Source organism: Lissotriton vulgaris, chromosome 3_1 (assembly GCF_964263255.1).
Source record: "Lissotriton vulgaris chromosome 3_1, aLisVul1.2, whole genome shotgun sequence".
Lineage (NCBI taxonomy): Eukaryota > Metazoa > Chordata > Amphibia > Caudata > Salamandridae > Lissotriton > Lissotriton vulgaris.
The window spans coordinates 1,571,110,361-1,571,135,293 of NC_141689.1; positions in this window are offsets into that span (position 1 = coordinate 1,571,110,361).

The following is a 24,933-nucleotide window of genomic DNA, read 5'->3' on the forward strand; positions in this document are numbered from 1 at the left end:
GACTCGGTTCTTTTTCAGACCATAAGCCCACAGTAAACTCATCACATTGAGCACATTATCGGTGATAGGAAGGATATTAGGCACTTTTTCATACAAGTTTACTAGCCAACACATTAGTATTATATTTTGGATTTGGAATAAGGATTACATCTAAATATCGTTTTTTTGTAGATGCTCCCCGATGAAGGGCAGTGGCCCAAAATGCATTGGAGCGGACCTCACATGTTGCATTTGTGAATTTTGAACGTTTGTTTGGAAAGAAATTTTTTTTTCTTCAATATATGGATATGAAATCAATATCAAATATGGAATACAAATAAAACAGATATACTGATAAACAGCAACTATTTTCTTGATGAATTGTTTTGAACAACATACCACATTGAGTGCCTTAGGGATGTCATCAATGATCCATTGATTACACTTATTTTGATTTATCAATACTTGCCCGGAGTGATGGGCGACACCTGAGAGCACCTAAAAACTATTACTTTTCCCAGAAGAATTATCAAAGGCTGTGCCCGGCTCTACACATTTTCAAATAATCAATTTTGGATCACTCCAAGAACCGGCAGCACGCAACCTTAAGAGTCCCCAGAAGTTTTCAAATAACGGACTGCTTACCCAAAAAGCAACATGGAATTCGAGGACATAGCACGATCTACGGAAGCAAGAGCAGACACCTTTGCATTTGCCAATGAGGAAGCCACAAGGATATATTCCTTAATACAAGATGATATATCACAGTCATCCACTAGCAGGAGTAAGGAACAGAACATAAAACAGCTATTATATTTGTCTAAACGTCAAATAAATCAAAAACTACATGCTAACACGTTGGTGAAATACCACAAAACTCAGCGCATACCCCGGGGTCTGCGAATTGCATTGAAACCATCATTGTGCAAAAATTCGAAATCATTCCAAGATCGTTGGTACGCCATATTAAATAAGTGTAGCCTTGACTTGATTCTCCTTATCATCGAGGAATTGTCAAATACATTGAAAGATCTTGAAAAGGAGATATCGGAAACCACGGATGAACTCAGTAAAATGATGACAGCAGATGAATTGGATACTTTTATGAATGATGTAAAACAACAGTTGGAGAAACACACTAATGATATCAATGATCGAAAATTGAGGAAATATCGGCGGGACACCTTGGACTATAAATTAGGGGAGGTTTACACCTAGGCGGAGGTGTATGCCCAAAAGAGAAGAAGTCGCCCTTACACTCAGAATACTGAAACCTCATCCTCGGACAGTGATACCACTAACCGACAGAGAAAAATAGGTCCAACAACATCTGGAACCACAACTGAACAAACACCAAGTACATCCACCAGTTCTCTTAATACCGATTTTTTAGAACAGGTCGTAGAACCCGACGATCCAGGAGGAGTAAAACAAAAAACAGTTCCACCACAAACAAGGAGTGTGACCCAACCGAAAAAAGACAACAAGAAAAAACCGAACTAGTCATCAACATATCAGATTATTCCTTTACAGATCAAGAGATGAAATTACTTCAAAAAGGCACCTCTTTTGTACCAACGACAGGAACTGACTTACTTGAGCTCGAAGTCAGTACATTTAAACTGACTAGAAAACTAAAACTACGTCACTTCTTTACTAATATAATGCCTGCAACAGGAGAAAATGAACCGGACCCATTAATGGGACTCAAAACATCCAGCTCATTTCAGGCTCCCCAAAGCCACAAAACGATCGACTTATTTGAACAAATGGTTAGACAAGACCTATCATCGATTAACTTCCAGAAAAACAAATATAAGAATGTCACACAAAAAGATCGGGATACACTTAACAAAATAGCAAGCAATCAGAATACAACTTGTACTAAGGCAGACAAGGGCGGAGCTCTTGTTATCATGAACTCAAGCATGTACCACCAGAAAATCTATCAGCACCTATCTGATGACTCCACCTATTTACAACTCCCGGGGAATCCAACCTCAGAATACACGAGGATTTTGACTGAAATAATAAACAAGGCAATAACACAGGGAGTGATCAACCAAAAGACCAAGAACTTTTTGCTAAAATCTAACCCAAGAAGTCCTAACATATATGCGGTCCCGAAGATACACAAAAATCTAATGGATCCTCCAATTCGACCTATAGTATCAACCCGCAACAGCATACACCAACCCATAGGTCAATTTTTGGACGGTCATCTCCAACCCATTGTTCAATCCTTACCTAGCTATATCCGTGACACAACAGATTTTCTGAAAAAACTGGAGACAATTACCATAGACCCAAATGAAGAACTGTGATTATGCACCGCCGATGTGAATTCGTTATACACGACCATCCCACATCAAGAGGGCATAGAAGCTATGGAACAGGCTATCTTGAAACTTGAAGTAGACGAACCCATGAAAATATTCCTAATGGAGCTAGTTATGTTTACTTTGTATCACAGTTATTTTGCGTATAAAGACAATTGGTTTCTGCAACTAGTGGGCACCAGTATGGGAAATAGCGCTGCCCCAGTTTACGCGAATATCTTTATGGGAGAATTTGAACAGTCTCACATTTGGTCAAACCCAAAGTGGAAGTATAACCTCAGAATGTACGGCAGGTTTATTGATGACCTATTCATTCTCTGGAATGACACACGACATAATTTGGAACAGGCATTATCAACGCTAAATGCAGCCAACCCTCGAATACAGTTTACCTGGACAATAGACCCCAAAACCATCACATTTCTGGATGTTCAAGTCACCCTACAAAACAACCAAATAACAACGGATATTTTCCGCAAACCCACTGACCGTAACAACATGTTACATTATAACAGTTTTCATCAGTCTTCACTGTAGAAACATCTACCGAAATCGCAATTAATGAGAGTCAAACGCATCACTTCAGACCCGAATTTGACTAAAATAAGAATGGAAGAAATTAAAGATCGTTTTAGAGATAGGAAATATCCAGAGGAACTACTAACACAAGCCACAAAAGAAGTGGATAAATTGGACCGACAAACTTTATTACAACAAACAACTAAGAAACAGAACAGTGACCGGATGGTCATAGTATCAAAATACTCCAATGTAAGCACAGAGTACAAAAATATAATACTTAAACATTGGCCAATGTTAGTATTAGAACCAGACTTCAAAGATATGTTCAAAAACAGACCAATATTTGCCCATACGAGGAGCAAAAATTTGGGCGAAATCTTGAAACAACCCACAGAACCTACATCTACTGCAAAAGGAACTAGACCATGCAACAATTGCAACAATTGTCATAATGTCATCCCGGGAAACACGATAACTCATCCTATGAAAGGATACAACATTAGAATAAAAGTGACAGCAACGTGTGACTCTAACAACCTGATATACCTTCTCAAATGTCTGTGCGGAAAAGTTTATGTCGGAAAGACTGAACGCAAACTGAAGACCAGATTGAATGAACACAAATCCAACATCCGCACTAACAATTTAAAATCATCAGTTGCAGCACATTTTTTGGAAATGAACCACAACATATCCCAATTGAGATTTATGGCTTTGGAAATCATTCAAAAAAAGAAGGTAGAGACAATAATAGGATGCTACTACAACGGGAAAATCACTGGATTTATAAACTGAATTCGATCAAGCCTGCTGGCTTAAATGAACGTGTGGAATTTGCATGTTACTTATAAGACTATTATAATGGTAATACCATGACATTTGTTCTGTTCTGAACCCAGCTTGTGAATGTACACATGACCTTATTCCGGTTAAATGTATTCTTTTATATTGTTTTTTTTCATCTTGTTATCCACATTTTAATTTACCAGTTTGTTTTATAAACATAGCGTTCTGATTTCATTGTGTGCACCGGCAAGTAGCGCAGTCTTTCATCCAGTTTCATTACTCCACACACAGTCCACTTTCTAGGTCCACCCACGTAGGTCACATGACATACACAAACTCCGGCGTCTATATTTTTACACGCCGAGAATCCAACTGGTTAACCAAGCCGTCTTCGGCGTCCGGAACGTTTTGAAGTCTCTCCAATTGTAAGTACCTTCGAGTCCGTAGCACCGCTTTGCGCGCGCTGTCATTTTATTAAGCCCCGCATGGTAACGTCATACTGAGGTTTTGAACCCACACGACATTCACGCTTTCAACCGCAATTAGTCTTCACAAAACCTGCATGCCTTTGACAGCACCTGGTTCAACGTATTTAAGTTGTGGTTTGCACAGACTCGGTTCTTTTTCAGACCATAAGCCCACAGTAAACTCATCACATTGAGCACATTATCGGTGGTAGGAAGGATATTAGGCACTTTTTCATACAAGTTTACTAGCCAACACATTAGTATTATATTTTGGATTTGGAATAAGGATTACATCTAAATATCGTTTTATTGTAGATGCTCCCCGATGAAGGGCAGTGGCCCGAAATGCATTGGAGCGGACCTCACATGTTGCATTTGTGAATTTTGAACGTTTGTTTGGAAAGATTTTTTTTTTTTTCAATATATGGATATGAAATCAATATCAAATATGGAATACAAATAAAACAGATATACTGATAAACAGCAACTATTTTCTTGATGAATTGTTTTGAACAACATACCACATTGAGTGCCTTAGGGATGTCATCAATGATCCATTGATTACACTTATTTTGATCTTTAAGATAACAACAGTATAAACAAGCATTTGCAATGCAATAGGTCTCGCATTACTGAATGTTTGAGCTATTGGTGTGGCATTCATGTTAGCAATGCCAATAGCTCAAACTTTAATAATGCGAGACCTATTGCATTGCAAATGCTTGTTTTTATCCTGTAGTTGAGAATCTACCATAACATCCACATCGGATGACTGTAAGCCAGTCCATTCTTGAAGGACCTCTTTCACTTGCAACGTTCACTGTACTAATACTTCCCCGGATCCTTAAGGTTTCAGCCTGGTGGCCTCTTCCCACATTCACCATATAAATTTGGACTACCAACTAATCAAACTTGTCTACGGGATCAGAAGCGGACAGCTTCTGGGACCTGACGATTAAATACTTTGCTCCTGTCATGGCTATTACCATAACAGACAAGTAATGTATCTCACATAATGCAGACAGTCTTTGCAGACAGCTGCAGGGCGTATCTTCCTGACAAGAGTCAAACAGTAACAAATGCTTCACTCCCTCACAGTACATTTTTCAGTATACAGAATAACAAAAAAAGGCACAACAAAAGATGACAGGCACGTTCTGAAAGGGATTCAAACATTATGCCAGAATGACAATGGTAAAGTACCAAAATGATCAGCGGAAACGTTATGCCTCATTGATCTGAGGAAAATCTTGTTCGAATAAGTCATGCATCCCAACAGATGTATGCGTTCTCCGCACATCTGGAAGAAACTGCCGTAAATAGGCCCTTTTAGTGAAAACATAACTTAGTGGTCATTAAGAGGCTTACAATAAAAGTCCTACGCTGAATTCGTTTTTTTTAACAAAAATAGTCGAACACGTCGGCACGTGTTTAAGCTCATATAGTACTTGAGGCAGGTGACTTTAAACTGGGTTAGTAATGACGTAACACATAGTGCCAACATCGGCCCAGACCCCCAGCCCTCCCACAACAATTATATAACAGACACAACACAATTGTTTGGTGGAGAAAGCTGTTGCAGTTTTATTTGCATAACAAAATGCCAACATGTTGGGTTATCTTACAGGCGATCCAGGGGCAGGCAGCCCCTCGCCACCTGCCCACCTGCTGAGCCATAAACCCCAGTGGTATTAACCGCGGGGTATTGTCAAATTGGGGGAAGGGCTAGCCCCTCTCACCGGCTGACCTTCAGTCCACCCCTTACTCATGCCCCTCCCCGTTACTGGGGGGGGAGAGTTGCAGGCAACCCTCGGTTGCTCAGGTCCACAACCGCCCGTAGGACTAACGGGGCGCCGTCGCTCCTCCAGGATCCCCACGCGAGGACCTTCCTGGGGATAATTGGCTTTCGCACCCTTATTGTGCTCCTGTAGAGGGTACCCTTCTGTACCTTATAGCCTTTGGATCGCCCTGTAACTCCACCTGCAACACAAAGCAAAGTGATATTAGATGAAGCCCCCCCTCCTCCTGCTGCTCGACCGCCGGGTTCGCGGTAGGGAGGGAAAACAGCGTTCAGGCAGTTCCGGTTAGGCAGGAGGAGGGGGGACTGTCCTCCTTTGTCGGCGAACAGGAACCAAAGAGGGTGCCTGGAGGATGGCCCAGATACAAATACCTCAGATGGCCCCTCCCTCGCCGGAAGTGACATCCCGCGGGGACCCACCCAGGTCCCCAAGACTAAAATGCTGACTGGTGTCTGTGCCGTCGTGTGGCACTAAGGATGGCGCCCTCTTAGGGCCCCCTGCGGTGGCCTGTGGCAGTATGGCATAGTGCCAACATCGGTCCAGACCCCCAGCCCTCCCACAACAATTACTGAATAACAGACACAACACAATTGTTTGGTGGAGAAAGCTGTTGCATTTTTACTTGAATAACAATATGCCAACATGTTGGGTTATCTTACAGGCGATCCAGGGGCAGGCACAGCCCCTCGCCACCTGCTTACCTGATGAGCCATAAACCCCAGTGGTATTAACCGCGGGGTATTGTCAAATTGGAGGAAGGGCGAGCCCCTCCCACCGGTGGACCTCCAGTCCACCGCTTACTCACGCACCTCCCCTTTACGGGGGGGGCAGAGAGTTGCAGGCAACCCCCGGTTGCTCAGGTCCACAATCGCCCGTAGGACTAACGGGGTGCCGTCGCTCCTCCAGGATCCCCACGCGAGGATCTCCCTGGGGATAATTGGCTTTTGCACCCTTACTGTGCTCCTGTAGAGGGTACCCTTCTGTACCTTATAGCCTTTGGATCGCCCTGTAACTCCGCCATGGCTCTGGGTGTGGCACCCGCTGTCCCAGAGCCCCCCCACCTTATACTGTCCTTTCACTTACAACCTGCTGCTACCAATGTCTCTGCCAAATCTAGCAGGAATAGGTCCATCCCCCACTTTGGACAGGTGGAAGCCATCGTCTTCCAAGCAGCCTGTGCATTTCGCATGTAGCAACCCATGCCTGACAAAACCAAATCATCTTTGCCCCGCGATTTTGCACATCGCGCTGTTCACACACCTGCGCGAGGTCTCCATGGCATCCCCTGAACGTGCGTCCACCAAAACAGCCTCGGCGTAATTTCGGACCACCATATCTCACAGGCCCCCAGCATGTTGCTCAATTCGCACAAAGTGCCCCTCATCATGTGCAGCAAGTCCCTGCACCCTAGGTGAACCAAATCATCACCACCTAGGTGTATTACTAATGAATCGGGAGGTGATTCCCCCCGCCCCGTCTCTGAAGAATCTTTTTCTTCAAGCTATTCCAATGCATGTCGGTTGTTCCCAGCCAAATTATCCTCGTTGATGTGAACCCGTGCTTCCATTTTCTGCTATCAGCCCACTGAGATGCCCTCAGTATTCTGGAATCTCCCGTCACCCAGACCGTTTTACCCGGTAAATAAAGATGCTGAAACCAAAATCCCCTATCAGTTCTGCCGCTCCACAGGACTGTGAGCTGTATCAGTAATGTCCCTGAAACTCTCAACTATCACTGCAAACTGTGCTCTGGAGATGTTCCTATTAGTGCTCCATCCCCTCCATTTCAGCACTGTCAAGGCCAATCGCACCCTCCTGGGAATGGCTCACTCACGCCCCCTGCACAAAGAAAGGCCTATTTATGTGTAGCCCATAACCTTGCTTTTATTCACGACTGTGTATCAGGGTTCTGTTGAAACATAGTTTGTTTGACTGCCGAGTGCACATTGCTCCGTCCCGGATATGATTTATTTTCTACTCCGTTTCTGGCTGCCAAGCTGCTGCCCTTGCCCGCCCCAACCCTGGGCGAACTAAAAGAGGCTATACTGCCATCCATATAAGCAGCTGCTGTTGATAATGATGGTCCCATACAGAACTGGTAAACTGGATGCTGTACTATATCATTTACACATGGTGCAGCACCCCTTGGCCCATCACATCAACTTTACAAACTCAGGAGCCTGAGCTGGCTACCCCAGGTCCATGCTGCACACGCCTTATTTAAGGAGCTCTACCCAACGGAGCATACGTTCCACAGAACTGACCCCTCTGTATCCCACAGCAGTGTGTCAAAAGAAGCAAACCAGGTCCCCTTATGGCTAAAAGGATGCCCTGGGCCGAAGGCAATTGTCCCTCATGATCTTGGTGGGCCCTAGCTGCGCTTAGACTTGACAATACTGTTGCTCCTGACAACCTGGACAGGCCCTCTCACTTGCTGTGTGCAAACCCTATAGTGTGACAAAATTACTGACCTTCAGATTAGTTCTAGAGAAGACCCCTGGGCACCCCCTAATGAAAACCATACCAGTATTCTGCCCATCTACCCTTGTGGTTACCCCTCCTGTCACCTGTGAGCTGAGGCCAGCAGTTGCATAAGGTACTTGAGCACAACTGGGGCTGATGTGTTAGGGGGGCATGGTAATTGCACAACCGCTACACTTAACACTGCTTCTACTCTCCCCTACAAGAAGTCAGAACCGGGTTGTCACCCTGCCCCCCCAAGAGCACTTAACCAGGAGCAGCATTCAGGCTCTGAGCCCGGAGCACCCCTGGCCATTCCTGCTTCCGTTCCCGCCTGCCCTTCTCAGAGTGGTGCCTGTGTACTTGATCCGATTGTCCTGAAATTAGAAAATAGGTTACACTCCAATCCTGGACGTGCTGACCCAGAACCCCACACACTGGCCCCAGTGTGTTCTTCCCCTGCTCCTGCTCTGATCGCTGGCAGGCCAGCCTGCTAGGCGTGGTTTGACCCTCATAGAACGAAACCCGTGCGTTTCTGGAAGAAATAACAAATCTATGAAAACAGCCCCTAACCAGCATTGACAGGTAAGCCTTTTGCTTGCTCGATTGCCAGGATCAGAGCCCCTTACTTGCGCACCAGTTGCTGTACAAAAGAACACATTCCCTTATTGCACATGGGATGCATGATATGCTCAGATACACCAGTTGTTTAAAAGAAAACGCATTTTTATTTTTGTCACCGGGAATGCATGATTTGCCCACACTCTGCCACTGCTTATTGACAACACCCCAATTATTGGCCACTAAAGCAACAAATTGCCCAGCCGCATCAGTTGTTTTTACAAGATTTAACATCCAATTATTGCACAGGGGCTACCTACTATGCACAGACTCACCATTTAACTACCAATGTAATACTTCCATGGGGTGTAACCTGCGCGCCCCACAACAGGGACAGTAATGACCCTGGGGAGAACCTGGGAATCCCAGACCCTAGCACACTGCCCCCAGTGTGCTATGACCCTTCTACCTGTTGATAGTTCAGGTGGCCCCCCATGTGAGCAGGGCGGTTCTCCAGCCCGGTTCCTGCATTTGAGACATAAAACATCCATTAAAAGCCATGCCCCCCCCTCATATACCAAATGGATTCTCTGTAATGAGACAGGGGTCATCAATGCCCCCCACGCTACCACGGCCAAGCCTGTTTGTCGGTTACGAGAACTAGTTTGCTAACTCGATCGCAAGGATCAAAGCCCCTTACTTGCGCACCAGTTGCTGCACCAAAGAACACATTCCATTATTGCACATGGGCTGCATGATATGCCCAGACACATCACATGTGTAAAAGAAAACGCATTTCAATTTTATCACAGGGCATGCATGATTTGCCCACAGTCTCCCACTGCTCACTGACAGAACACCCCAATTATTTCCCAGTAAATCACCAAATTGCCTAGGTTAATCCGATGTTTTACAAGAGAAAACATCCAATTATTGTACAGGAGCTACCTGCTAAGCTCAGATTCACCAGTTGACTACGAATGGAATACTTCCATGGGGTGTAACCTGTGTGTCCCACAACAGGGACAGTCCTGACACCTGCGGAGGACCTGGGTGTCCCAAACCCTAGCACACTGCCCCAAGTGTGCTATGACGCTTATACCTGTTGATAGTTCAGGTGGACCCCCATGTGAGTAAGGCGGTTCTCCAGCGCGGTTCCTGCATTTGAGACATAAAACATCCATTAGAAGCCCTGCCCCCCTTCCATATAGCAATATGGATTCTCTGCAATGAGACAGGGCCATCAATGCCCCCCACGCCACTGAGGCCAAGCTGGTTTGTCAGTTACGAGAACTAGTTTGCCCACAATACCTTCTCGTAAGGAGTTGGGTGGGGCACATTTTTGCATACCTCCAGCGCCTGATGCAGAAATGTAGTGTCTTGAAACTAAGTCAATTATTCACATGCTAAGTCTGAAAATGACCAATGCACTTTGGAGTGTGTGATTTAAAGTCACATCTTAACTTGTTCCCCTACTATTCTTCTCAGAAACACCTCCTCCTCCCAGTCCTTCAAAACTGACCTCAAAGTTCTCCCCCTTCAAAGACACCTCCAAATTTAATTCATGCCCTCTCTTATCTGACGGAAGACCTTTTAATATATAAAATTCTATTCTCCTTGACTATGGAAGTGTCCTCCCAGTGTGTTCTTGTGGTTTTAGAGTCTGGCATTTATGAAGTATTATCCTTCTACCTATGTTTGGTACTCTATTGTAAGATGCACACATCACTTTTCTCTTGTAACACACTGTTTGCTACCTCTAATAATGTGTTTGGTACTGGTACTTGCGCAAGTGCCACCATTGCCTACGTAACGTTTGTTCTTGTGTTTGAGTGTCCTCCATTTATTGTAGTAATATACCTCTACTTGACATTGTACGCTTTTGTAACTTGTACACATGTCACTTTTCCTCCTGTAATGTACCATTTGCTACCTCTTGTATTGTTTGATCCGAGTCAAATTGTCCATGGGGCAACCAGGCACCTGTTAGGAATTAGGTCCGGTCCGCTTTCTCTGGCCATGCTTTGCCATCACATGACCTTCCTTGATGGGACTTAAGAATGGCCCTGCCCATGAACCAGTGCTTGGTATCTTAGTATATTGGGTTCCAGGTTCTGCGTTCATTGACTTAGTCTGTTGGGTGCACGGGCTCGTGTTCCCTATCCATTTCTCTGTTTTTTTATTCCCGGTTTGTTTTTCCTTCTTTTGAACCCTTGTTCCCCTTATTTGAACTTTTTCTTATCCTCGAGTCATTGTATGGGTATTAATGACCCTGCCTCTGGAGCTCGGTTTGTGACTATCGTCTATTTGGAATATCGAGGGATTGCTGGACACTCGGACACTCACCTAAGGAAGAAGCGCGGCATATTGGGACTTCGTGAGAGAAGAGAGGAGCCACCCGGAAGACACTGCAAGATTGCCGAGTAGCGTGCTCGGCTTCCGCATCTTGCCTACCAGTAAACATCGTTGTGTGCTGTTTGGTCGTTTTCCGATGCGCTGGCAGAATCAAAATAGCGCGAGTTCGCGCCGGACGCTGTGTTTTGTTTTTTGTGTCCTTCTTGTCCCCGTGCCCCATATTCATTCCAAAGACTGTCCCTAGTGGGTTTTTTATGCCATTTGTTGGGCTTTTTCCCCCTAAACACGTTTTAAGAGACCTGTGAAGAGAGAGCTTTCTTGGAGTATTCCCCAGGACAAACGAAGACTGATTTTGGGGATACAATCGTTTTCCTGCTACCTGAAATTTCCGAGGCCAATCCTGTCTTTATAACAAGTAAGGAGGTTGTGTATTCTATATGGCAGAGTGTGGTCATGGATTAAGGAGGGAGGCTGTTTAGTGGGATTTGGGGGCACAAGAAGTAATTGTGTATATTACTCCTTCAGGTATAGAAGCGTGGAGGTGGTAGCAAGCAATTGGTCTGCTGTCCAGTTCTGGGGTGAAGCTGTCCTGACGTCTCTTTCCCTTGTTTTGTTTTCCCACCCCCTGTCCTGGGCTCAGGTGTTGTCTCATGGTTATGTGTCTTATGAGTGACATTTGAGTCAGGGTAGTGGATTGGGCCGTACTACGTTCCTGCAGTGTTTGGGCCGGTGGAATCTAACAGCACCACTGTAGCCGCTGGCACCGGCCCGGCCCAACTCCCGCCACACAACTATAAACCCGGGCCTCAGCGACTGCCCCATCCCCAACCCGGCAGCCACTAAGCGGTCAGCCCCACCGGCATGCCGCAACACTCTGATCTTAGCCCCTGGGGGCAAAGAAAGGAATCGCCCACCCTGCGAGTTCCAATCCATACGAGAAACCACAGTGGGGGGCGCGGTGAACACGCCAAATGTAACAGAAAATCTTGCACATTGGGGAACTACAAGCAGGCCAAAACCCTAGGTGTATGCCAATGTGCCAACCGAGGGCCCCATGCACCGGGAACGGGGGCGGACCTCAAGGGGATGGAACCTAACAAATGTTCAGGCACAACATCCTCAGACATTAAGCAACAGCCTCAAAGTGCTGAACGGGCCCCGAAGTGCTGCGGTGAGGAGGCCACAGACAGACCTACTCAGACAAGCGCTACCTACCAATGCAACTGCGCTACTCACAGGGCCTCCAAACGCTGCACACGGGCCTTGCCCCTCCCTGAGGGCGGCCACCTCAGAGACGCCTCTGCGGTGACAAAGCCACCCAATAGACAACAAAGACCCGCGCTACACAATAAGTACCAAATTGCTATTCCTGACGGGCCACACAGTGCTGGCCACCCAAACGAGACAAGGCCTAGCCCCCCCATCGAGGGACATGATCTATTCCCCCGGTGTCCCGCTGGGAGGACGAGGCCGTACATAGTCTTCCACAACAAGCGCTGCCCGTACGCAGATGAAAAGTGCTCCCCAACGGGCCTCAAAAGCGCAGAGCACGAGGCCCAACCCATCAGGTAACGCCGCAACACGGCAACTCGCCGTTCCTCGATCGTTGAGACGCCTGTCCCAAGTGTGCCAGTACAACCAACAAACCTCATACCTGCATACGTGTCTCTGACATTTAGTGCAGTATTATCCCTAATTGTACGCTTAGCGCTTTTATAACATGCACACAACACTTTCTTCCTCCTGTAACGAATCGTCTGCTACCTCTTGTACTTTGCATGCTCTTGATACAAGCACAATTGTCCTATTGCCCTACAAAAAGCAGCATTGCTTTTGAAACATGCCGACCAGTAAGTGTTCCTCATGTATCACTACTGTTCCTATTGCTAAGCGCTCTGACACCATCGGGTAAAGTCTGCGCTATATAAACGACTCACCAAATCAATAAATAACACGGGAAGGGGCATACTCCTTTAAAGTCAGCGGCATGTCCATACCCGACTCGTTCCCCGCCTAGCTTAGCCCCGTCGGTAGTGATGAAGCCCCGAAGCATCATTCCAGACAGGCCACTCAGCACCCGGTCAAAAGAGAGCGGGGTCACTGAAAGGTGCGACCGCTCCTCCGAAAGCAAACACCAGCGATAGCCCTCGCGCTGTTCTCTCAAAAAGAGGCCTCTGGTTCTTACCAGCGCGCCTCGCAGAACCGCGTTACCCTTTTCACAAGATCCACGTGTTCACAGCCCCACTCCAGCCCACACAACCCCGTCCCTCACAAAGAACACAGGTTTCACTGGAACCCCCGGGTATAAATCAAAATGTAACCCAGCCCTTCACCATATGCCAAATGCCACCCCAGAGACTGGCAGCACCACTGAACTCACCATGGCAGCAGCTCCCCCAGCTCACGTGGGGCAAAGGCACCCACCAACAAGCCCGGCCGCCATTCACGATCGATATCATAGAAATGAAAAACGCACTGAACGGCCGCCATGTTGGAACGGGGAAGTACCTAAGTATGCTACAGGATGAAATTATCCCTCTATGAACTTATAGCGGTCATCGCGCAAGAAGAAAACACCCCTTTTCCTTCAAATAAAGGCCCTATGTTTAAATGAAGTTCTCTTTATTTCCGGTTGTCTATTGCCATACTAAATCAGATGAAGCTCCGTTATGTATAGAGGTTATACTTTGCACTATCTTAATTTTTACTCTGTTTTTTGTGTTACCAGTACAACAGTAAACCTCCCATTTTCTATATGGAATGTGAAGTACAAGAAAATGTCACAGTTCTAAAATGGCTGATACAGTGACGGCAAAGCGGCACTGCACACGCTCGAGATGATTCACATGAAGTACGAAAGGATTATACTATGCATAGTCCACATTCTCGGCACGCTAGATTAATGTTTCCCAACCCTTGTTTCTGTCCCGCTGAGCTTTACCTTTTGCTTCTCATTCTCAAGTTGAAGTAAACTTGCATTCTACCAACACAGCTAACCCCGGACAAAGATGGCACTCTCCACCAAACCCGACACCACTCCACAAGGAGGGGGCCCGCGGCAACACCCACGCCGCTTAAATGCCCGAGACCAAAGGGCAGACATTGCGCGCACAATACAACAAAACAACTGCATTTGCAGCACGAGCACACCATCACATGCCCAATCCGCCCTGAACACCATCGGGCAAAAGGGCCCGAAAGCCCCACTTCGCCCCAACTCACCCCGCCAAACGACGCACACGGAAACTTCAAAGACGCAAAGACCACCTGCATGCCAAAAAGCGTTCGGCAAGCTCTGGCTAGGCAGGAGGAGGGGGGACTGTCCTCCTTCGTCAGCGAACAGGAACCAAAGAGGGCGCTTGGAGGATGGCCCAGATACAAATACCTGAGAGGGCCCCTGCCTCACCGGAAGTGACGTCACGCGGTGACCCACCCAGGTCCCCAAGACTAAAATGCTGACTGGTGTCTGTGCCATTGTGTGGCACTAAGGATGGTCGCCCTCTTAGGGCCCCCTGCGGTGGCCTGGGGCAGCCTGGCATACTTCCCCAGGTCCAACATTGGGGTCCATCAGAGCTGACCAAGGATGGCACAGTAAGGCCAGTGTTCGAACACGGACATGGAGTTGTACGTCAAATGTCCCTGAGGTGTCCCCTCTTCAGAGGTTTCGCAATGCTGGATGCAAGGGCGGGGCGGTGAGAGCAAGAATGCTATTTTTGATGAACTAGCACAGCGGGCCCCTCTGGGCTCGGGGTGTTCCTTAGGAGATGCTGGTGCAAGGCGGCAGCGTGAAGGAAGCGCAGTGGGAAGGGAAGGACGAAAGGCGGGACCTGCGTGCCCAAGTGGTCTCATCATTTCCAGTGAGTAAAGGAGAGTGTCACAGACAGATGTGTTAGAGAGAACACAAGCGTCAGAGTGAGTGTAGCAGTACCTACAAGAGTGCGAGTTGAAGAGAGTTAGAGTGCACGAGAGAGAGTGTAGTAGTAAGAATAGGAATAGTAGAGTGAGCGTGAATGTAAGAGACTGAGTGAGTGAGAGCTGGAGTGCTGGTAGGTAATTAAACATCAGTGTCGAAGAATGAGTGTCTGTAAAATCGTACACTGCTGTCTGCACACAAAAGTCAGGAGTCAGTGCATTCTTGACACCTTCCTCACTAATAAGCTGTTTCTTTTTCTTTGGGGGGGGGGGGTTCCGATCAGGGAAGCTTTCCTGAAGGTTACCTGCAGGGTACCAGATAACCAGGCAACTGAAGCATGCAGGATGCAGAACAAGTGTGACCAGCAAACTGCCATTTCTTTGTAACTTTTTTGAAGTATCACAGGTGGACCTCCCCTCCCACTTGACGGGCTAGAGGCAGTTCTGTGCAGTATTCTTAGTCACTTGGAAGAAGTGATGGACTGCAGTTAAGGGGGGATTGAGGAGCTGCTCAATAAAACAAGACGTCAGCAGTTGCTTCCCTGAGAAATGGATCCAAAAATGAAAATGAACAATCCGGCTGAGTGGTGCGCGCGCGCCACAAGGAGACGTGCTTTCAATTATCGCGCCTGTGTCTGGGCACGATAATTGAAACCACGTGACAGCCTATTGGTGTCTATTATGCGCACCAAACGCGTAATAGACAACAATAGGCCGTGGGTGGAGCAATGCGCCCGCCTTTGGCCCATAGTGTGCAGTCTTTCATTAAAAGACGTACACTAAGGCCAATGGGGTGCCTGAAAAGGAAACGCACATGCACAAGCTTGTGCGATTCCAGGTCAGCTTGATTCCCCACGTTTTTCACCTACTAGAGGCTTTGCGACCTGCGCGTGCACTGCTGCACAGTGCAACACAGGTCGTGAGACCTAAAAATGGGGTGTCTTCTCTTTGGTCTCCCAAGCATAAAATATCTTCCACATATTCATGTAGAAATGAAAGTGAATCGTACTATCCAGAGCTAGAGGGGAATGGTAAGAGGATTAATGGATGACAATTGCAGCACCCTAGAAATGGGAGACCATAAAACCTTCTGGAAATTAATCCACCTGCGTTAATTGTTTAGACCCAGTATTAAAACCTGAAGACTGATTTGCATATGGCTGAGTTTAAACTGGAATGTCATATGGAGCAAAAAAACAATGGATTTAAGCCCAGATCTCTGTACTGGGGTGAACATTTGACATTGATCAACATTCTGTCCATCAATTGTTCTTTTTGCACTAATATAAAAGGCAAAAGGTCCTGGGGAAACAATGTGGTCTAGGTTGAGGTGACATGTGTGTGGCACTTTTATAGTCTCTGCTGGTTCCAAAAAGTGGTAGACTTTCGAATAGACACAATTTATCAGCTGGGTAGATGTCACACTGACAGCAGACACACTGATGGTATGTATATGTTGTCTGCCCTACTGGCCTGACTGTATTATGACTGGACTTGGTTCTTAAAGATCCTGCAAGTGTTTGCAAGCACCAGTTGAATAAGAAACACTACGATAGCAATCCAGATTACCAACACAAGGATTGTTAGTATATTCAAAACATATGCTCTGGGGGGCTCTTTGGTATGTTTCCATTGCACGCTTAAACATAACCCATTGTCAAATCAGCCTCTGACTTTGAATCGCTGCTTTTTTAAATCTGTGTGGTTGAAAACTCTATCTTGCCATTCTTCACATGTACTTTTAAAAACTGTTTCCGACTGATAGTTCTGAGCTGGCGTCTGGTAAATTAATTGATGAAAGTTAAATCTTCACTATGTCAAAAGGGGTGTTTCTGGTGGTGCTGATGGGACTATTACAAAGTGTGCATCATGCCCTCATTCATTCTTAACCACCACAATTCTTAGTGTTTGTTGGTCTGTGTTCATGCTCAATTGCCTTTCATTAAATGAGTTCTCTGGCTAAGGCCCAGCTTGCTGTGTTCTCACTAACATCAATGGATGACTGTGCATGATGTTGCTTTGTTCAGTTAATCAACACCTGCCTCTTTTTTCTTCTTTCTGTCTAGAGGTGGTAAGACCACAATTCTTGTGCCTTCTGTTGTAATGACTAGTACAGGCCGTGTGTAAGCTGGTCCAAACTCTTCTCTTTCTCCCAGCTTCTCAGCCACAAGTTCATGGGCTTTATGTAATCAATCAATAGCTACAAATGTAGAAGGAGCAGCAGCCTACCTTTATCTCAAACTTTGACTGGTTTGCTCCAAATCCTTCAACAGATCAAGGAATGACTGATCATGAGCAATTTTCACCCCTGAATGTCTAGTATATACATTCTCATGCCATATAAAATTTCATAAAGTAAGCAAATTAGCAACACACAAATCTGCTTATTATTCAAAGGTGTGCATGATCTAGGTTATTTAATTTTTGTGTACTTTTACTTAAATTCTGCCACAGGGAAGGTTTGTTTAAGCATGCTAATTTTTGGCTCCAGAGCTCTATTTGAATTGGGCTTGAAGGAGTTGGAGAATTAAAAGTGCACTCCCACTTCGGTATGGGCCCCTGCTAACACTTTCGAAGTACAATCTCTCCTCTCTCCTCTCTCCTCTGATGTGACTGAAAGGTGCCCACCACCCATTGGTACCAGGCACAAACCTCTTCCCACTTTGTGAACTGTGGATTGCAGCTTTGCCTACCATATGTATATGCATTTATTAATTGGCTTAAGGTAGCCAATGTAATTGATAAAAAGTATCTTGAATGGTAGAACTACTTTATTAAGAGACATATAAGGTGAATTAGTTATTGTTTGGATTTGTGTTGTGGAGTGCAATTTTGGGTTAAATTAAGTTGTGACCGAGTCACGGCTGTCACTTTGCATATGTGGATCACAGATTAAAAAGTTATTTAGCCAACAGAATTGCCTTTTGAGTGATTCTGTGACTCTGGTGCTCCAGCATACTAAGGTATCAGAATATCAAGTTTTAAATACCGTGCTACAAAAAATATCATAGCAAAAATGTTGATGATTAAAATATCAAGAAGGAAAGTATATATAGGTAAGTGTATGTTTACTAAATTTAACTCACCATCTACGTATCTAGACAAAATATGTATCACCAAATTATATAAATGGGCAGAGTAGCAGCAGTGACCCGGTCACTGTGTGACACATTTTTAGGGCCATGCTCGTCCTTTGGCCCAAGGTAGTTTCCCCTGAAATTATTGGGGTTACACCCAATATATTTCCTAAGCTGCAAAAAAGTAAATTACAACCAGACAAAAGGAAAATTGCCAATTGCCTCGCACCCCTCTCAGAAAGTTATGCTCATTTGGGTAAATGTGTTAAGAGTGAAATGAACCTGTCAGAGAAACTACCATCAGCACCTGATGACATCGACCCTAAAATTACTACACATAAATGTATTGGGATTTTACAAGTACTACATTTATTATATCCTACACCTCTACAAATAATTTAGTAAGAACTATGATCATAATTATTCATAAAAGAATAAATGAAAAATTATAAATGAATTGAAACTGATAACGCAAATCATTATTTCCCCCAAAAGAGGCATCCTGGTGATAACTGCTGGTAATAATATTAATAAAGATACATTAGCAAAGATATGCAATGTGATTAGTTGTGGATACATGTCTGCTTGATCTAAATCATCCCACAAATGTTATGAAGTTTTCTATTTTTTTGTCATTATCTATTAGAGTTTCATTTATTTTTTATTTTTTATATAGGTCATCCATTCGTATAATAAACAACTTCAAATGCGGTAGCCGCGCTGCTTAAGAAACACCCTTTGAACCCATCATAGGAGCAGCTCTCCTGCCAATAACACCTGGAAGGAATGCCAGGCCACTGGGTTTGTGGCGCCCGTGCCCTAGGACTACCAACCTTCATTAAGACTCTATGCATAATATTGCCAGCAGAGTCATGCCCATATTAGGAAATGCTGTGCCTCCACAAAACCCTTGTGGGCCTGCACTATCAGCTATAGCCTCCAATGTCTTGGATCCTGAGACAACCACAGACATTACAGCTGTTGTACATCCAAAACAGGCAATACCTATGGAACTTAGTCAAGGTTGCAGGGCCCTTTTGACAGGGCTGAAGTAGGATCTGCTGTGGGGAGGAAAACTGAAGGCTATAAATGTTACCATCCGTGGCCAAAACTCGATGGCTGTTGCTACACTGCGGAAGGAACAGCTGGGCCAGATTATAGAATTTCTAAAGGCCCAGAATGATCTCCTGAGGGCCCAAAGTAAGACCGAGATGGCGCAAAATGTTCTTCAGTAGCGGCACATGAGTGCATATACTTTACATTCTGGGTTGGTGTAGGACGTCTTTAGGTCATTATTTGCAACAGTGTCCAATTTATCTGCCCTTTCCGTGGGCACGCACCATCTGCTGCTAGCATGGATTCCAATACCATCTCCAGCTGGCAGACCCATAGAAAGGGGGCTCAATTGCCCATGGATTCACCAGTCACCACCTTCCCAGGATACACTCGAACTGCTTCACACAAAAAATCGACTTCTTCTGTGAGCGCCTGGATAATTCATCCGATTCACCTTCTGCCTCCACATTTACAATCCAGTCTTGGACTGTTGCCTAGAAAAGGACTCTAACCAAATGTAGGCTCTTCTTTCATTTCTCATACACCATACGCATTTACTCATGTTCTGAAAATAAACATTTGTTTATTATCATCTTATTTATTTATTAATTAAATAGTTAATTCATAAAAAATATTGTGTTTTGGGATATTATTATAATGCTAAGAATTTATGTTATTGCTAACATACCTAATGTGTAATAAATACACATACATAGGGGCACATTATGATGGAGGATTTTCCGCATCCCCCGGGCCGGCGGAAGCCACCGCCGGCCCGGCAGCTGCGGAAAATCCTCTGCGGACCCACCAAAGACCCACCGCCACATTAGGATGGCCGGTTGGTCCTGGTTTAGGTACGCTGCTTTTCCGCTGCGGTTGGCTTACAACCGCGGCGAAAAAGGCCTAATATGGTGGCGGTGTCTCTAAGACACCGCCAGCCATATTAGGATGTCTGCATTTCAATGCCTTTACACTGCGGCATGTCCGCCGTGCAAAGGCATACGGATTCTTGTTTGGGGGCCTGTTGCGGGCCCCCAGGGGTGCAGGGGGGTGCACATGGGGGGTACCTATGGTACCCCCCTGCATTTGCGGGCACAGAGCGGCAGGCACTGCACAGTGCCTGCCGCTTTGTGCATGCAAATGCACAGCTTTCATTTTTAACATTGCGGCGGGTGCTGCTTGAAGCAGCACCCGCCGCAATGGTAAAAATAGAGGATGTGACCGCCAGGGTGGCGGTCACATCCTAATTGCACAGGAGGGAACTCCGCAGGACATGCGGAGGTTCCCTCCTCCTCTATGGTCGTGGACGGACTCAAGTCCGTCCGCGATCATAATGACCCCCTTAATGTGTAATAAAGTTATGAAATGAAACATGCTTATATTGGTTGCACACAACACAATAAATTACTTGAATCTCATTTGCTTACAGTTCAGCTATATGGGTGTATTATTTTTTCATTAATTTCCTAGTATATATGATTCCAAATTCACCTGCAAGGTAAAAGAACCTATCATCAGAGTCTACAAAAACTTGACAAAATGGAAAACATGAAAATAATACACATAAGGAAGTACTCAAATACTATAAGATTTGGATGCACAAAGAAAAAAAAGGTGGACATTACAAATTGAACAATTGTTCCCTTAATCACATTAGCTACACCAATGGTCATAATGTGCTCAGAAGTGGTTTTAAAATACATCAAATTACCACAGATATACTACAGATGAACTACTCAAGAACCAGATCTTTAGTTTGATATAAACACAACATGTCTCAGTTACCATAGATTAAACTCAGTAACAGTGGCATCACTGCAGGACTGAGAGGGGTGTACAAATATTAATCACTAACACAAATGTTTAAGCAACTTGCAATCCAAGCTTCTCCATCATCAGTTTATATGCAAGACTACAATATACCCACGGATGACTTGCTAGTGCTGCAGCAGATGACATGATGAGATGGCTTAGGAAGGATTAAGCAGACATGTTAGTATGGCTGTTAAAAGCTCTTGCATTTTAAAATTCAATGAGTAATATATTTTTATATTCATTAGCAAAACTATGATACATACTATCTAACAAAACAAGCACATCTGTAAATGTAACATTTCAATATATATCATATGTTTTTTCTTGACAATAGAACTACAAATTAGCTTCATTTATGTGCCACAAATGTTTGCAACATAGTATTACAATGATAGGATTAGTAGTAGTGGATACAGTTAAATAGCAGTTATATATTGTCATTGTACTTCAATACCCTTACCATTAGGCAAAATATGTTTATGATGAGGTCACGCCTTCATCTTCATCATTACAATTTTTCTGACACAACGCAACATCACCATGGAGTTCCCATTGGCTGCCATCATCAGGGATGAATGAGATGTACTTTCGCAGAGCAATGTTGTGCAGCATACACCATAACACAGCACAACTATTTGGCTGACCTTGGCAGGAAAGTATAGGAGGGCCGCTCCAGACTTGCCCAGGCATCAGAACCAGGCCTTTACGAGCTCCAAAGCCTGCCCCACAGGATTCCTTGTTTTCAGTCTCGCTGAAGCAGACTTCTCACAGCATTGTTGAGTCTTGTAGTAGTGTTAGAAGCCATGTGTGGATAGGATAAGCTGAGCCCCTGAAAAATATAAATCAAAATACAAGCATATTTGAAAATATGTCAGAATACCAACATGTATGTGTGAAGGGGCAGAGCTTACCTCCAGGTCGCAGCGACCCCGTACGAACGCCCATAGGGGCGACAACACTAACCTGCCGCCCAAACCGGCTACACCTCTCTCTGTCTCCCTGCAGGTACCGACAGCATCGCCGGCGCCCAGCGGACCGGAAACGACCTGGATTGACCCCGGAAGTGCAACGGCCACTAAAGGACCGGAAGTGACCCTGCCTGACCCCGGAAGCCTTTCCTCAGAGACCCGAGGGGATCGTATAAAGCCCGGCAACACAGAGGTGGATTGGTTCCCAGCGGTGGACTCGTGGCAGGAGTTGGCGAGACGCGAAGGACCAGCGGAGGAGGTTGTAGGAGAGCGGACGCGAGGAGAGAGCGGAGAAGAGGAAGAATTGTGGTGCGAGGATTGGTGGCATCCTCAGGAGGTGGCTGGAAAGCGGCCGTAACTCGGATGAGAGTTACGGCGGGGCACGTGAGTAATCTGTTATCATTCTCCGTGTTTCCCCCACCTTGTGTGATTAGTGTAAATAGTGTAAATCGTGTACAGATATCACGCGCACCCGCACTGTGTAATATAGTCACCCCTTCACTGTATAATACCTACCACCCCCCCCCCCTCCCTTCACGACAACCACTCTATTCCGAAACCTCCCTTTCCTTTCCCGTCTTACCCAACCCGATCGTCCTCCCTCACCGTCTATTTCCCTCCCTACACTCCCGGTGCCGGTGACAGTTATCTAAGTTCCGTGTGCTTTGGAACTAATTGCCCTGTGTCTTTCTCACTTACCTCCGAGGGACGCCCCGAAGCCCGTCAGCAGGAAGGAGATCCCCAGCCCGGCGGAGGAAGACCTACCTGTGTTCCCCTCTTCGGACCCCCTCTCGAGGACCCGGAACAGGACCAGCAAGCAGCATACCCGGACACCGTGCCCAAGGATTTGACTTCCTCTGTAACTAATAAAATCCTTGCTAACCATAGCACACTACATTCGGCCTCCACGCCTGTTATTCCGGCCCGCACACCCCCACACCCCACAAGTGGTGTCAGAAGTGGGATCGCCCGGAAGCATGGAGGCCGCCGTCAAACAACTGGCCGAGGGCCAGGAGCTCCTCGGCAAACTGATGGAGAGGTTTCTGAAGACCGCAGAAGATGACAGGGGCCAATTGCACGACGTCCTGAAGGGGCAGGGTACAGCCCAGGACCAGGCTCTGGAAAAATTGACCACCGTCATGGGGCAGCAGAGACCAATGGCATCGTTACCCTCGGTAGTCCTGCAGAAGTATGTGGCTGGTGAAGATCCAGACTTTTTCTTCACCAACTTCGAACGGCTTGCTCCGGCCGCTGCCTGGCCTGCAGATCGGTGGGGCCATTACCTCGGTCCCCTACTAACAGGGGAACTGCAAGCAGCCTATCAGCAGGCCAACATCCAGGGACAGACTCCCTATGCGGATATAAAAAAATGCATCTTGGAACGTCTGGGGATAGATGACGAAACCTACAGGGTTAGACTCCGCCAGGCCAAGGAGGGACCCCAAGAGAATCCCCGGGCATTGTCGTTCAGGATACAAGACTTGGCCGACCGATGGCTCAAACCAGCAACCTCTAGTAAGGCTGAAATAATGGCCAAGATATACCTCGAACAATATCTGGCTTCCCTACATCCCGCTACGCAGAAGTGGGTCCGCCAACATGCCCGTTTGACTCTTGACAGTGCTGTCGAAATAGCCAGTGCCTATAATCGAGCACAGGAAGGCCAGCGGGCGAGGGAAGAACACCCCACCCACCTAGGTCGGGGCAACCATCCCCGGCCAACAAGACCACCTCCGGTGCAAAGAAAACCAGAAGTAGCCCCACTGATGCCTTATCCGGTCATGCCCAGACCACCGCCACCAGGACCACAATGTTACCATTGTGGTGGATATGGACACATCGCCCGCATATGCCCTCAGAAAGAGGAACCCATGGAGATTGGTTTGACGAGAAATTATGTGTGTCTCACCACCGAAACAACCCCTCCACCCTTCAGGTGTCCCGTACAGATCGACGGACAAAGGATGATGGCACTTGCGGATACCGGGTGTCGCCACAGTGTTCTGCGTCCCCAAGAACTACCCCACGCCGTGGGACCCGTGACCGGGTCAGTGGCCATCAAATGTGTCCACGGAGACACCAAATGTTACCCGACCACACAAGTACGTGTACAACATCCTACCGACCCAGGAAGCTTGTTGACAGTCGGTTTGGTTCCCAACCTACCCGAACAGGCAATTCTAGGGAGCGACTATAGTGGTCTTCCGCATCTCCTCCAAGACACCACAGACTCTTTGAAGAAATGGTGGGCAGAGGCTCCATTTTCCCGTGATTCCCCTGCTGCTGTCGAGATACCCAAACCCTGGAAGACCAAGGCCCAAAGGAAAAAGGAAAAGAGGGGGTTCGCTCTGGCCTGCCCAGTCCAGGTGGACCCTCATCCGTGGGAAACCGATCGGGAATTCAGAGCTGCCCAACAAGAAGATCCAGTGTTGCAGGATGCTTGGGGTCGGGCACTCCCCGATGAAGACCCCTTACAAGTAGGTCCCTACTTCTTCATACGGAATGGACTCTTGTATCGCAAAGGAGGAGCCCAGGCCAATACTCAACTGGTTATCCCGGGGTTATTCCGTGAGAAAGTTTTGTTTCTGGCGCACAGTCATCTGTTAGGTGGGCATTTTAGTGATGAAAAGACTGGAGAAGCGATCCTGGAGAAGTTCTACTGGCCCGGGGTGTATGCGCAGATTAAGCGCTATTGTCGGGAATGCCCGGTGTGCCAGAAAACCAGCCGGTACCGACCACCGAGAGCTCCCCTACACCCCCTTCCTCTGATAGATATCCCCTTCACTAGGGTGGGGATGGACATTATAGGCCCCCTGTTACCCTCCCGGAGTGGCTGTA